The sequence below is a fragment of the Octodon degus genome, unplaced genomic scaffold, assembly GCF_000260255.1.
Source record: "Octodon degus isolate 3935 unplaced genomic scaffold, OctDeg1.0 scaffold00107, whole genome shotgun sequence".
NCBI classification, from domain to species: domain Eukaryota; kingdom Metazoa; phylum Chordata; class Mammalia; order Rodentia; family Octodontidae; genus Octodon; species Octodon degus.
The window spans coordinates 4661566-4676659 of record NW_004524683.1 but is presented as its reverse complement, the minus strand read 5'-3'; the positions used below and the strand labels follow the sequence as shown (position 1 = coordinate 4676659).

The 15094-nt window shown below is 34.6% G+C and overlaps 1 protein-coding gene and 1 pseudogene across 1 annotated transcript in view; one reads left to right on the top strand and one right to left on the bottom strand.

Moving 5' to 3' along the window:
* Positions 1-4722, top strand: part of LOC105743220 — an 11887-nt pseudogene extending 7165 nt beyond the window's left edge.
* Positions 1-15094, bottom strand: part of Agbl4 (ATP/GTP binding protein like 4) — a 1571060-nt gene that overhangs the window by 787643 nt on the left and 768323 nt on the right. The window lies entirely within an intron of this gene.

Here is a 15094-nt window from a genome sequence, read left to right as displayed (position 1 = left end):
AAAAAAAAAAAAAAAGACTTAATTACCAAAAGTCAGGAGGCATACTAGGTTGGTCATAGAAGATAAAGGAAGTTAATTATATATTATAAGTGTCATTGTCTCAGTTACTTTTCTCTCATTGCTGGGACAAAATATCCACCACCCAGAATTAAGGAAGGAGAGTTTTATTTAGCTCACAGTGCAAGATTGAGTCTGTACTTATCTGGCTCTAAGGCAGTGTGGCATATGGCAAAGAGCAGCAGTTCATAGCAGCTGAGAACAGCAAACAGCAAAGGGAGAAGGAGGGGCTGCAGCAGCTATCAAGCCTCTCTCCCTTCCTTATATTGTATGCAGATTACACCCCCAGAGTGGGTTATCACTCACACTCATAATCCCTCCAATGGACCATGAATTAATCACAAACTCTAGAAGCCATTCCAATCACTGCATGAGGCTTTCAGGGGAAAACTGGAAACAAACCATAACAGTCATCAGTATTAGTATTTATTCATAAAAATATCATTGATGTTAATCTAAGCAAAACAGTAGAAATATAGAGTATGCAGAGAAGGTATAAGGAAAAATGCCTTATTTGGTGGCAAAAAGTGTTTAAGAAATGAATTCATCTCTTGTTAAAAAGTCAATAAATAAAAACTAAAACTAAACTGAGTAAATAATAGCACTGAAATTTTAATTAGAAATATAGAAATAATATAAGAAAAGTGTAAAGGAAATGTAAATAATTGTTCCTAGGATAGGGATCAAATCCTGATTGTTGCTTGTTTTTGTAAAGTAACCCTCATGCATTAGGTGTTGTCTGTGGCTACATTTTCAGCACAAAAGCAGAGTTTTGAAGTCTTGGAAAGATATAATAGTCAAAAAGCCTTATTTATTATCTTAATTCTTTATTTAAAAAAAGCCCACAGAGCCTTCCTTCTGGAAGCAGGGATCAAAAGAGAGGGCATAGATAGAGTACCACTTTCTGGAAGCATTTGCATAACTTGAATTTATCTACATGTATCTGTATTATACACATTTAAATTGAAAAAAAAGAAAAAGATAGAAATTTATCCAACTTATTTTATGAGGTTTCTATAGCCAGGTAAGAACAGTAGGAAAATGAAAAAAAATTATATTCAGTCCCAGCAATAAGAATTGAATGAAAATTGCTATTATTACTTCAAATCCACAAGTATACTATCTACACAAAAAATAGACTACCAACAACATGATAGAAGATATAACCTAGGAAAGGACAATTCAATGTTAAAAATTGAAACAGTTAAAAATTACCAATATAAATCGCCATATTGACAGAATATGCTAGAGATATTTATCAACAAATATGTGTAGTAAAAGCATCTGATAAATTTAATACTCATGCAAAACTTTAAAAGCTCTTCATAAATTGGAAATCAATCTTCCTTTATTATATTTCTTTAAAATTTATAGTAATCAATGATAAAAAGTTGAAATGTGAGAAATATTCCTCTTAAAGTCAGGAAACAAAAATGTCAACACTGTTGTTTCTATTAAACATCATACTGAAAGTTCTAGTGTAGTAAGATAGAAAAGCAAAAGAAATATTAGAAGTTTAAAGAAAGATTTGAAGTTCATTGTTCACAGATGACATGATTGTCTATATGTAAAATACATGAGAAACACAATAAAAAATCACAATCAAGAAAAGAGTATAGGATAGTTAGTAGATTTAAGAGCAACAATATAAATAGTAACAATCCACAATGTTAAAACACACACATAACGCACACACACACACAGACACACACACACACTAACATATAGTCTCTAAACATTAGCCAGACAACATAAAAATACACTTGCTATTCCACTCAAAGCGAGCAATAAGAATAAAAACTCCAAGATTTGTGAAACTACTAGCTTTTTCTTGTGGTTATAACAATTAATTCTATATAGTTTCTCAAGAAAATATAACCTCTATTGTGTAAGTAATAAGATTATGACATTGAAAGACACATGAGTAGCACACATATATCTGGTAATCTGAATAACAAATCTGAAGACAATATTCAGTACAACAGCTTTGAAAGGAAAACTGTCACTGAGAAGTCATGGTGAGTCCAGGCTCTCTGCTATGGACACCATGGCAGAATGGCAGAAAAAACTACTGGAATACCTAGCAGCCAAGGGCAAACTGAAGAACCAAAACACCACACCTTACCTAAAAGCCAAGAATAATTACCGAAATCCATCACCTTCTAAATCTACCATTGAACCCAAAAAGCATGTTACCAACCATGCTGTTTTGCCTATCAAAGCTGCAATGCCTATTAGCATTAAGCTCCAGTCCAGACCAGCTAATATAACAACATCCAAGAAGCCAAAGTTAGAGGCACCAAAACTTGTGTGCAGAAGTCTGACTGCAAGAGACTGTTTCTTCTAACCCAAATGGTAAACCTTCCAGTAAGAGTCACCAGCAACATGACGCTGGATCATCTACTAAAGGGAAACTGTCAAGAAAACCCATGAGGAGGCCGGGGAGATAGCTCAGTAGAATAAGCACTTGTCTGGCAAGCACAAGGTCCTGAGTTCAATCCCTGGAACTGCAAAAAAATAAAAAGAAAAAAGAAAAGAAAACAGAAAATCCATGTGGTCACTTAAGGCACAGGGACTGAAAACTACAAAGAAGCAGATAACAGGTCAAGTAAATGCAAAACATACAGATTCAGTGGATAACACCCTTGTTGAAAGCAACTCTTTAGATGGCCTTCTCATAGAGCAGAACAAGTGAACATGCCTCAAATCTTATCAGAACCCAAGAATCCAGATCCTGCATTATGTACCACAAGCAAGCCAAAGACTAACTCTTACAATCAAACCAAGAGTAATTTGACGGCTAAACAAGTTTTTGACAAAAGTTTGAAGAATAGTGCTATCCTGAAAGACAAGATTAATAAACAATTTTTTAGAAAAACACAAATAATGACTCTCCCAGTAAAGTTACAGCAACTCTCTAAAGGAGCAGGGCTTATAAGACCAGAAAACCCCACAAGGACAGTTCCTTCTCACTTCGTTCAGACCCTTAGTAGGACTCAAGCACCAAAGAAACCAGAGATCAAGAACATAAAGGATGTAAACTTTAACAGGTAAATATGAACTATCAAAAGTAACTAAGGTACAGTCATACACTGATACTGAAGAGAAAGTAAAAGATGCCAAACCCAGGACATATTCCAGTTTGCTGCAGGGAGGACCTACCAACACACATCCAAATATCAAGCAAGATGAGAAGACCACATAACCTTGTTTTAGGTCCCAGACAAGTGCACTGCAAAAATCAAAATCCATAAGCCAGAGGCCTAATTTGAACCCTTTCAACCTTAACTCAATTATCCCAACCATTCCTGGCATAAGGGCAAGTAGAACCAACAGCTTTCAACAAAGACTCCAAGTTGAAAAAGACTTTTCAAAGTCTTTTCCTGAGCAAGACAGCTCCCAAAACTCAAGGTAGTATCACAACCAGAAATGGGAGAGGAGTCCCAAATGGTACCCAAACTAATCTCAATATTAAAAAGACAACAGCAGAGGATGGAAGAAAACAGCTAGAAGAATGGAAGAAATCTAAGGAGAAAATGTATGAACGACCCCCTATGGAAATTAAAACAAAAAGAAAAGTCATAGAGCAAATGAATTTTTCCTTCTGGAAGAGCATGAAAGAAAAAGAGGAATGAAAGAAAGCATAGTTGAACCTGTGCAATAAGATTCCCAAGAAGCAAAGGAAAAGAATTATTGTGAAAGAACTTCTGGATGATTCTGAGTTCAGAAGATAAAAACGAAGGAAGTACTCAAAGATCATGTCTGAAAAAAGCGTCAAATGTAGCAGGAAAAAAAAAATCAGAAAGAAGTTGTTTTACAATTAATATTTATGAAGGAAATCCCAGTACTTACATCTTCCCTTTATTTGTAAAAGATGTTTTAAAGACTAATGTTAGCATACAATTTAACAGACATTGGCTATGTTTAGGGATTATGATTTGAAAATAAAGTCGATAGACAGCAAAAAGAAAAAAAAAAGATTAACAGCACTTTGGCAGAATGTCTGAGATTCATCGAATAAGGTGTACTTTCTAAAGAAATTTTACCATTTGTCCAATATTCCCGTGACCGATAAATTTGCTAAATTCTGGATCTGCAAAGCAAAGCTATTGGTAAGAAAAGGCACCTTTCATGTCATTGGGCTGTATGAAGAGGCCATTAAAAATGGAGCAAAACCAATACAAGAGTTGCTGGAAGTTGTTCTGAATATTTTTCAAGATCAAAACAGAGCTACACAAAGAACTGCCTCTTACTCTTTAGTTGCTGCAACTAATACCAGAGCGATGGAAGATCTGGCCAGGAAGATGGAAACTGGAGAGTCCTGTATTCCTGCAGAGGACAAGGACCAAGTTCTAGCAATGCCCCCAAATACCTGAGACAGGGCAGAATAATTATCCTGGTATCAAGTTATATATCTCCTCCATCCCTAGAGTAAGTGGAATGCCAGAAGTGTGAGACATGAAGCTTATCACTCTTGTGCAGCATTCAGCAAGGATTGAGCAAGCTGTGTCCAGCTAGCCAGAAGTGCTGCAGGAGCACGACTTGGTGGTGGCTTCTCTTGCTGAGATATTAGAAATGGAAGAAACAGAGTGCTTTGTATTCCATAAAAATGAAGCGTTGCCTATAAATTTGGGTTTCAATTCCCTGAGCCATAAAATTTCTTGATATTTTTTAAACAAAAAACAAAACACAATTTTTTCAGTCTCTATAAAACTCTTTGTCCCAGTGACCTGAAAAAGCTTATGTAACAGCAAAACATCATGAATGCAGATTATGGATTCTTGGAATTTAGGAAGTCATTTAGTGGATTTACTCTTAAATTTTATATCCCTGTGGGAAAGTCTTCAGATAATTTGTTTAAGATCATAGTTTGTACAGATTTACAACATACATAAATTTCAAAGCATTGAACAGAATTTTCCCCACCACTATGGGAGCAATTTGTACTTTAGTGACATACTTTAATTCCACTGTAGTTATTTTCCATATCTGAAGGTTAAGACTGCAGCAGAATGGACTCTTCCTTTGACATCCACCTCAGTGGGGGGTGGGAGGGTGGGGAGTATTCCTTACAGGTGGAAGAGTGAAGGTTTGAAACTAGCATACCAGGCTGGAAGGTCAGACCTCTCATGATACAGATGAGCTTGACCTGGCTACACCTCCCTTCACTCAGCGATCACAGTGGAAGTGTATAAGTAACCCCTGACTTTTGTCATAGCATGCCTGCTGATGCTATGACAAAAGCTATGTCTTTTCTGGTCCTGTTTACTTGAACAAAACAGCCGTAGATTGGGGTGGTCACCTAGCATTTAAACCCAAACATAATTTGGCATTATTATTCAGAAACTCTCAAGTTAAAACAAAAGGGGGCAAGTGAGTACAGTGGGAAGGAAGCAGTTGCTTCTTCACTTCTGTTCTTTGCTCTGCCAAGAGGCAGCTGGCCTGAGAAGGAAGAGTGAGCCCCAGAGACTATGACATATTTTGCTTTTTCTAACTCTTGAGGAAACTGTACTTAGAAAATCAAAATCAGTTATTATGTAAATATAATGTATAGAAAAGCCTAGTCATTACATTTCAAATTTCAGCTTAATATTCAAGTATTAACTTTTTTAAAAATAAATTCCTCATCCTTGAAAAAAATATTCAATACAACAAATAGTCAAATTTGCATTATCTTATTTGGTGAAGTTCTGTATAATTTCAAGCTTTTTTATTACTATTCTGTATTCTCTTTAAAAATAAAAAAAATAAAAGACATGACTTAAAGTAAAAGTTTAATTTTTATTGAAAGCAATATGGAGTGTACTGAAAGATTTTAACTGTAGCTATAAAAGATGCAAGTGTATGTTTTGAAAAACTACATCTAAGACTGTGCTGAGTGAATGTTCTAGGATTTATACTGATCTCTACAGAGTCAGAATACTAAGAATAAACTATTATCCAGAAGTTCATCACTTTAGAGAGAAAATGTATAGGAAAACAAATGATTGGAAATCTAACATTATGAATACAAAAATAGGAGTCTATATCAATAACTCTGGGGTCAGAGTATAATGCTCAGAAAAGAGTAATCACATCTTCCTGAATGGGCAGAATATTTCCTTTGAGACAGTTCCTAAAAGATGAATGTATAGTTCTGAGGCAAGTCACTTTGAATTTAGTACCATGATGCATGTGTCCTCCTAGTTGTTGCTGTTTGGTCTAGAAATGGAGGTCAGGTTGGACTATTTTGTTTCTTTTCTAACACCAAAGTTCTTATTCATAGGAGTCAGAAGGCATATATGAAATAATATGAAATAAAACAAATATATTCAAAATAGTCATACAACCAAAACCAATATACAGATTTAATTCAATCCCAGTTAAAATACCAACAGCATTCCCCACTGAAGTAAAAAAAAAAATGTTTCAAACCAGAAGAAACCCATAATACCAAAAGCAATCCTTGGTAACAAGATAAAGCAAGAGCATCATAATTCCTTATTTCAAGTTATACTACAAAGCAACAGTCATAAAAACAGCATGGTATAGGAATAAAAAAATCAGACATCAGGATCAGTGGAATAAAACAGAGAGTACAGAAACAACCCTGAGCACTTTCAGCTATTTGGACTTTAAGAAAGTGGCTAAAAGCATACATGGAATGAAAGATAACTTATGTAACAAATGGTGCTAGAAAAACTGGTTATCTATATATGCATAGCATTGAAGTTGAATCCATGTCTCTCACTGTGTATTAAACTAAAATCAAACTAGATAAAAGATATAAACATTAAAGCAGAAATGAAGCATCTACTAGAAGATAAAATAGGTAAAATATTTGAAGTCATATATCTTGTCTTTTTATTGTCCTCGTTACTGAGACACAATATCCAATACCTACAATTTAAAGAAAAGGCTTGCTTTGGCTCAAAGTTTGTAAAGGGTTCAGTCCAGAGTCCAGTCAGGACAGCAGAGGATCACAATAGAGGAATAGGCACTTACATCATATGCTCAGGAAACAGAGAGAAGGAAGGAGGGAATGAAAGGGTGATGTGCCCTTGAAGGCCATGTCCCCAAGGCTCAATCTCTTTCAACAGGGCTTTACTTCTCAACACCACATTTAGATACAAACTTATTAGTATATTAATATACTGATGTTTATCTCACTCTGTGATCCAATCACCTTGGAAAGCTCCAATCATGAATCTATAAGCCTTTTGGGGAATATCTAGATATATACCATAACACTTAATGATAATTATTGTATTACAAATACATAAAAATCATACGTGTTAAATTAAAATTGTTCAAATTTTTCATAAATTTTACGTATATTCTTAGTATTATAATAGTGCTATTGTGCACATCAAAATATAAATACCTTGTATCTAAGCTCCCATGATTAGCTCTGCCCTATAAAAACTTATGGAAGTGATAAGAAAGCAATTATAAAAATGGTAAGAAGTCTTGTGAAGTACCATGTTCTCTTGTGCAATCTTCCATCAACATTTGATCAAATAAAGAATAGACTCTCAAAGGATGAAAGAGTATATTGAAGACCAGTTGTTCCAGCTGAAGCCATCCTAGCCAGCCAGCATATAGAAAGATAACTTGCAAATAAGAGAAAACCCAGACAAGATCCCCAAACTATCTAGCTGATCCATAGCTGACCACCCAGTCAAAAGAATCACCTAGTTGACCCATGGGTTGATGAACATGAATACATATTTATTGTCTTATGTCACTACATTTGGGAATGCTTTGATACTAAGAAAAAGCCTAATTATATAATATTTACTACCCATTCAATTAAACTATGTAAAAAAAAAAAAACCGAAAAAAGACGATACAACTGAAAGAAATAAAAGTCACATTGTTCTCATTATATATTATAACTCCATAATTTGTTATTAAGGCACCCCTTATGATTTTATCACTACTAAATAATTTTAGTAAAGTTATTTCATTAAAATTTTAAGAATAAAATTTTAAGATTAAGGATATTCTTTCTTAAATAGTGAACTTGTTTTCAAAATTCCATTTGAACATGATAATACTAAAATGTGTTATTATCAATTTTACTCCTCTAAATTTTATCTTTGTGTCTTTGTTCATGGGGAACAGATTAGTTCCTGACCCTAAGAATTTTGTAGTGAGGGTAGATTTTATGGCTATGTTACAAAGCATTATTAATTAATTTATCTTGACTTCTTTATAACATGAGAAATATGGAAATGATCAGACTCTTAGTAAAACATAAAATAAAAATAATTTTCTTGCGAGAATAAATCCTCAACTACACAGTTAAGATTGCTCTTCTAAGAATTCTTTCAGCTACAAAATGTATATTCCTATGGTTTTAGGTGATTAAATACAAGTCTGAAGCACTTTTCCTGCAAAATGTCACTTAACTATCAAAATGTTTTGAGCAAGGCATTGATATTCCCATTTCACTCATGGGGAATCCAATGCACTCAAAGAAATAAGTAAACTTGTCCAAGGGCACAGTGCTGACAGGTGGTAGAACCAGAGTCCAAAATCAGATTTATTTTATTTCAAAACTGGAGCAACTACATTATAAACCATACAGTGTGTTTCTTAGGAGTTATTAATAAGATGGAGGTGTAGGTTCATTCTTGAGCCAATATCAAATTCAAGAGTAGGGCCATACTTTATTTTATGACTGGGATCAAGACACAAAGCAAGGTACGCATGAACCTGGGACTGTCTTGATTTTAAGATTCAATCTATCTAAGGAAAGAATGAATCACTTCAGAATTACAAAAAAGTACAATAAATAATTCAAAATGTTTTATAATTCACAATATCAGAGAAATATCATGTGAAAAGCTGATATAACATTGTTCTCATTGTGCTTATATTATCTTTATTTGTTTAACTGATATATTTTCATCACTAATCCAAAGCTCAGGTTGAGGTTTTATATGTTCGGAGTTATTAGAATCATGGATTATAGTACTTCTGGAAACCTAAGAATTGAAATAGATAAATTTTAAAGGAAAAAGGAGTATCTTGTGGATTACAAAGAGCAGATAAAATATTTTCTTATTAAAGGCTGCTCTCTCTAGTGAATTTCATAGAATATCTAAGATTTTCTTTTGTTTAAAGATAATCACATACTTCTCACTGTGGCTCACTAAGGCTTTACCTTGGGCATGAATTTTTCATGAATGATTGATTGAAAAGACAATGCCAACAGAGAATAATACAAACTCAGGGACCTGTCTTACAAGGTACAGTTAAATTACTCCAAGGGTTAGATAGACAAAGCCAGGTGAAGCCTTTAAGTCAGAGAGTAAATTGACAATTACAAATCTGCTAAAAGATGAGAAAAATCAATTAGGAGAAGGTCTGATGGTACAGAAAAATAGTGTTTCCTTTATCAAACACAAGTTGGTAGGTTCTGGAGACAAAAAGATGATGCACTATGAGAAAAGGTCTCTCTTTGAGTTGGGCTTCAAGAGAGTTAGAGTGGGAAGAAAGTTGGACTGGGAAGCAGGAGACTTATTTTCTTTTCCTGGTTATACTTACTGACTTGTCACTTGACCTTAGAAAGATTATTTCCTATTTTCCCATTTGTAAAAAAGAGATAACTAATTTCTACTCTATACCATAGAGAGGACTGATGTCAGTCTAAAGATTGCAATCAAAAATACATTCTAGATAACAAGTGTTTAAGAGAATGGGAGTCCAGAGAACTGAGAGCCAGAGAGTTGATCAGATAAAAGGACTTTGGAAGAAGCAAAAGATAGAATTCTAGGACAATCAATTCCAAATGTCAAGTTCAAAGGGCAGAGTTACACATTAAGGTCCAGAGTAATAGATTCAGGCCTTTGGATAAAGATTATTATAAACATAGCTAGCTCAAGTCAAAAGTAAAAACAAGACTCCAGAGTCTATAGATAGCTGACAGACTAATCCTTTTATTCTTGTAAAATATATGTATAGGCCATAGCCTATCTGACAAACATTAATCTTCCAGGAATACACAAAGGAATAAGATATATTGTTCCTGTCTTCATATAGTTTACATATTAATAGGGAAGAAAAACATAAAATTAGAAAATAAAATGATATTCATTGCAATGTCATATAGAGACAAAAAACTATGAAGAGAAGAAAATAATGAAGGATAAGAGAATAGAATGAGAAACATGGTTTTCTGGTTTTAACTTGTTAGTATGTTATATATAATTTGTTGATATCTACAGTTTCTGAGAAGTGATTAGGCACTTTTGTTTTGGATGTTATTTTTAAACCTGAAAAATATTTTCATTGGAAAACAATATTTTTCACTATATGAATTAGGAAATATACAGAAAATGAAAAATTCAAGTAAACTTTCTGTTTTGTTGCCCCTGAGATGGGATGGACTTTCTCACATACATAAAAAAAAAGAAATTGTTTAGAGGTAGAGAAAAGTGATGCCACACATGCAAAAAAGAGGGTATGGAAGATTTATTATTCATGTAATGAGGATGTCTGCAAACCATGGACCAGTTTCCCGAAGTGAAGGAGAAGAAGCTTGAGAGAATAAGGGGGTTTACAGTTGTTAGAAAATCAGGTCACTGTAAGGATTCTCATATGCACACAACAGGTCTTGTATGTTCCAGGACAAAGGTAGCAGAAAGATCTTTTCTTAGAATCTTGTCCTGTTAGTGGGAAGAAGGGGAGCTGGACTGGGCAAATGGTTCTGCTAGTTACATTCAGAACTGAAGCCAGACTTATCATTACATTTTCTAAAGATGATACAGGTAGTAGGTAGCAATAATATGCTGTGATTATAATTCATATAACCTTGTTTTTATCCTCAGTTTCCTGACACATCTCCCCTGAAATACTTTTGGTCACTAAAGGGATAACTGTGTTTTTGAATGCTTTTGAGATGACTGAAGATGGGGACTCCAGGATGGGCTCCAGATGTAAGGCTGGCTTCCTGGAGAACCAACCAAATGATTATAGGTAGAGGGTTAGCACTTTCTGTTCTTCTCCACCACCCCAACAGGGAGAGAAGAATGAAATATTGAGTTGATAACCATTAGTAGATAATTTAATGCATCATACATATCTAAGTAATCCTTCAAAAAGAGTTTTTTGTGTATGTTTTTGAAAGAACACTTCAGAGATTTCTTAAGTTGCTGAACTGGTGGAGATTCTGAGAGGGTGGCCAGCCCAGAGAGGTCTTGGAAGCTCTTTCCCCTGTATTGCCTTGTGTATGTTTTCACTTGATGTTAAATATAAGTGCAGGCATAACAATAGGAATATGTTTTGAGAAATGCATCACTGGGAAATTTCATTGTTGTGTGGCCATCATAGGCTTCACTTACATAACCCTAGGTGGTACAGGTATATATACACTCAGGTTGTATTAAGAGTGTACTTTTAGATTATCATTTTAAATTTCTAAAATTTTAGTTGAAAACTAAGAAGTGCACACATTAGTTGAGGTCCACATTGTGTCAAGATCATCAGTATCACTGTCTTTCAACTCATTATCTTCTCTCACTGGAAGATCTTCAGAATCATAACAGGCATGGAGCCATCCTCTCATATAATGTCAATGCTTCTGTAGTATTTCCTTGAAGGACTTGCCTGAGGCTGTTTATCATTTTGTAGTTGATAGTTTTTTTATGTTTTTTTAAGCAAGTAAAAGGGCTACCCTAAAATAATAATAAAAGCATAGTATAAACAATACATAAGTCAGCAACATAATTATTTATTATCCTTACCATGTATTATCCTTGTACAGAGTTACCTGTGCTATGGTTTTATATATAGTGCAATTGATTTGTTCATACCAGCATTAACACAAATAAGTGAGTAATGTAACATGCTGCAATATCAACAGCTGTCATGTCACTAGATTATAAAATATTTTCAGCTGTCGTAATCTTACAGGACAACAGTCATATATATAATCCAATATTGAACCCAAAGGTTATTATGTGGTACCTGACTGGAAAGTATATCTCTGAGTTCTGTGAGCTTCTGTGGCAAATTAAACTCAAGGAAGGCTTAGGAGAAACAATTTATAAGCAGTTGTTCAGAAATGTGTGATTGGAATCTGAAGTACAAGAGGCTTGTGAAATTCTAAGTTCAGCCTGTGGAATCTGACGCTATCTAAAGGTGGATAGTGTCATAATTGAATTGTGGGCAGGCCAAATAGCTCAGCAGATTAAAGAGCCTGCAAGCAGGTGCAAGGGCCGGGGATTCGATCCCCAGGCCTGCCATGCCGACCTCACTCCTGGGACATGCCAAGACAGCAATTGAGACTGGGCATGGTGGTGTGAGCCTGTAAACATAGCTCTTGGGAGGCTGTAAGCAAGCAGATCTCTATAAATCTGATCTAGTAGTGAGACCCTGAACACCCTGTAGACCCTTCCCTAAAATAAAAATTTAAAAAAAGAATTGATTGCAGTATAGCTAACTGGTGTCCACCAAAGAAATCATTATTACATATGGGAAATTCCCTCAACATATTTTGGTGAACAAAGATGAAGTAAAGATTCTACATTGAATGTTGTATTCAAAACTAGAGGGGGGAAAACACTTTTTTTTCTCTATCTCTTGCAAGGACAAATGAAACTCAGGTCTGATTGTGGGTATTCCTAAGTCTAGTTTTATGCAGAGAAATTTAGTCATTTCCCTTCAATGAGCTTGAGGTGACTTGACTCAAAAAGAACAATATGATTATGGTGCAAAAGACACTAGAGAGAAGTTAAGATAATGACAGTCTACACTGATCCTACTGTCCAAAGGCAAGAGAATCATGGGTAAAGCCAGCCTGGGCAGATTAATGAGATCCAATCTCACAACAAAAGTTTAAAATGGTGCAAAGATGTAGCACAGTGGCACAGCACTTGCTTAAGAGACAGGAGATCATGCTTCTAATTAATACCCAGTTCTACACAAACAAACAAACCTTGGAATGCTCTTAAAATGTGATTAGAACAAAATATCCAGGAATTATCAGACTAAAATTCTTGTGAATGCTAGATTTAGCAGAATATTTGGTGAATCTGGCTAATTCTGTGCTTGGTAATGTAAAGAATAAAGGAATGCCAAAGCAGTTGGAAATTACAAAAATAATAGAAAATTGAGACAAAATTTCTGCATGCGATTTTACTACAAATCATTTGCAAAATTATAAGCTCTTTATGTACAGGGTAGGATGTTAGTATGCCAAGTAGAAAGCAATATCTATTAGATTAAAAATGCTAAGTGGTAATTCAAGCAGTCTCAGTACTGTAGATTAAAATGCTAAGTCATAATTTAAGCAGTCTCAGTACTGTAGAAAGATTTTGGTATTTTGCCTCAACAAATCAGAAAACTGGCAAACATGCCATACTGCTTGTAATATGAGGGGCCTAAATGGTGAAATGAGGACTCTCCTCTTGTAATAAGTAGAAGGCAAATATATACCTGATTGTGTATGTAGAAAAATTCAGTCATCATATAAAGATGATCTTTACAAACACTGTCTGCCTATCAGGAAAAGCAAAAAATCACTAGATCCTCTTTTGAAGAATACAGCATCATAAAAATTTTTATGTTCTCAAATACAGTCTTTTGCCTCAACTAAATTTATCAGAGATAAAAATAAATTTCTATGAGAAAATGAGTGAGAGGAGTGAGAACAAGAAAGTGACACACAAATGAGATAAAAAGTTAAGGAAGGGGGCATGAAACAGAGATAGATCATGAGGCAGACAAAGATGTTGTGGGAGACAACCTGGCTTAGATTCACAATGGATAGGATGCCTTTAGGCTCTTCTAAAGGGCACCCTATTCTCATAATACTTATTTAACAGCCTAATATGAACTTAGAAAATCCAATCCTACCCTCACAATTTTCCCTAATGTTCTGTTACAAACCAAAAATCATGCTCCTACCCTTATTGTACCGCCTTGAACTCTGGCCTAAAACCAAGGAGCTTGTGCCCTAACTGCTTTAGAGTAGCCAACGATAAACCCATGATCTGTATAATATCATTAGCATTGGGGTTTTGCACCCACACCTGTGGGTTTTGGTAGCCATGCTGGTTCCTTGCAGGCTCATATAGAGTACAATCCCCTAGACCTTAAAACAGGGTGAAGACTCTCATTTAGTTGTCAATTTCCTTAATTTCCACCCTCAGCACTCCTCACATTATAGGAAAGAAAAGAAAAAACAACCCTAAAACACTACTCAGTCACTGCCTGTAGTCTGAATGCCTTTCAGTCTTGAGAAAGCAATTGTATTGCTGATGGTTGTCACTCATCAGTTCTGTTGGCTTAAAGTTTTTGCAAGTATACTTTAATTTCAATCCTAAACCATATGGGAGCACCATGAGCCTAACATGCTCTTGAGTTTTTTTCATTGGCTACTTCCCACTCTATAAAACATGCTTTCCTTTAATAAATCTCTGTCTTTCTTACTATTTCTGTATGTTCTGCTCAATTCTTTGTTAAGAACACAAACAAACTGGATACTGAGTGAGAGTCTAGTCATTCAAATATTTCAGATATTTGAAATATTTCAAATATTTCTGTTACCTTAAAATAAAAATTACTGTTGTTTTTAACTAAATAGAAGGCAGAGAAATCTACAACAGAAAAGGTAAAGAAGCAAACAGAAATTGTAAACAAAATGATTTAAATAGCTAATAATAAGAATTTTAGACGTGAGTTTTAATAATATATTAGATCCTCCCCCCAAAAGAATGGAATGCCAAAATGAAAAATTAGACAGTAAAATACATCCACACCAAAATACTGAAAGAAGAAAGAGAGGAAAATATGAAGAGTATGAGTCATAATAAGATATGGCAAAATATATAAATATATTAGCTAATATCCCAGGAGGAGATAAAAGGAAATGGAACATGAGTGATATTTAAAGGAATATTGATCAAGAATTTTCCAAAATGAGCACAAGTCATCAAAGCACAGATTTAAGAACTTTTTTGGAATCCTACTAGGTTAAGTCCCTGCAAAACAAATTTAGCTAGGCACTTCATAGCAACACTCTAAAATGAGATAGATTAAAAATGTT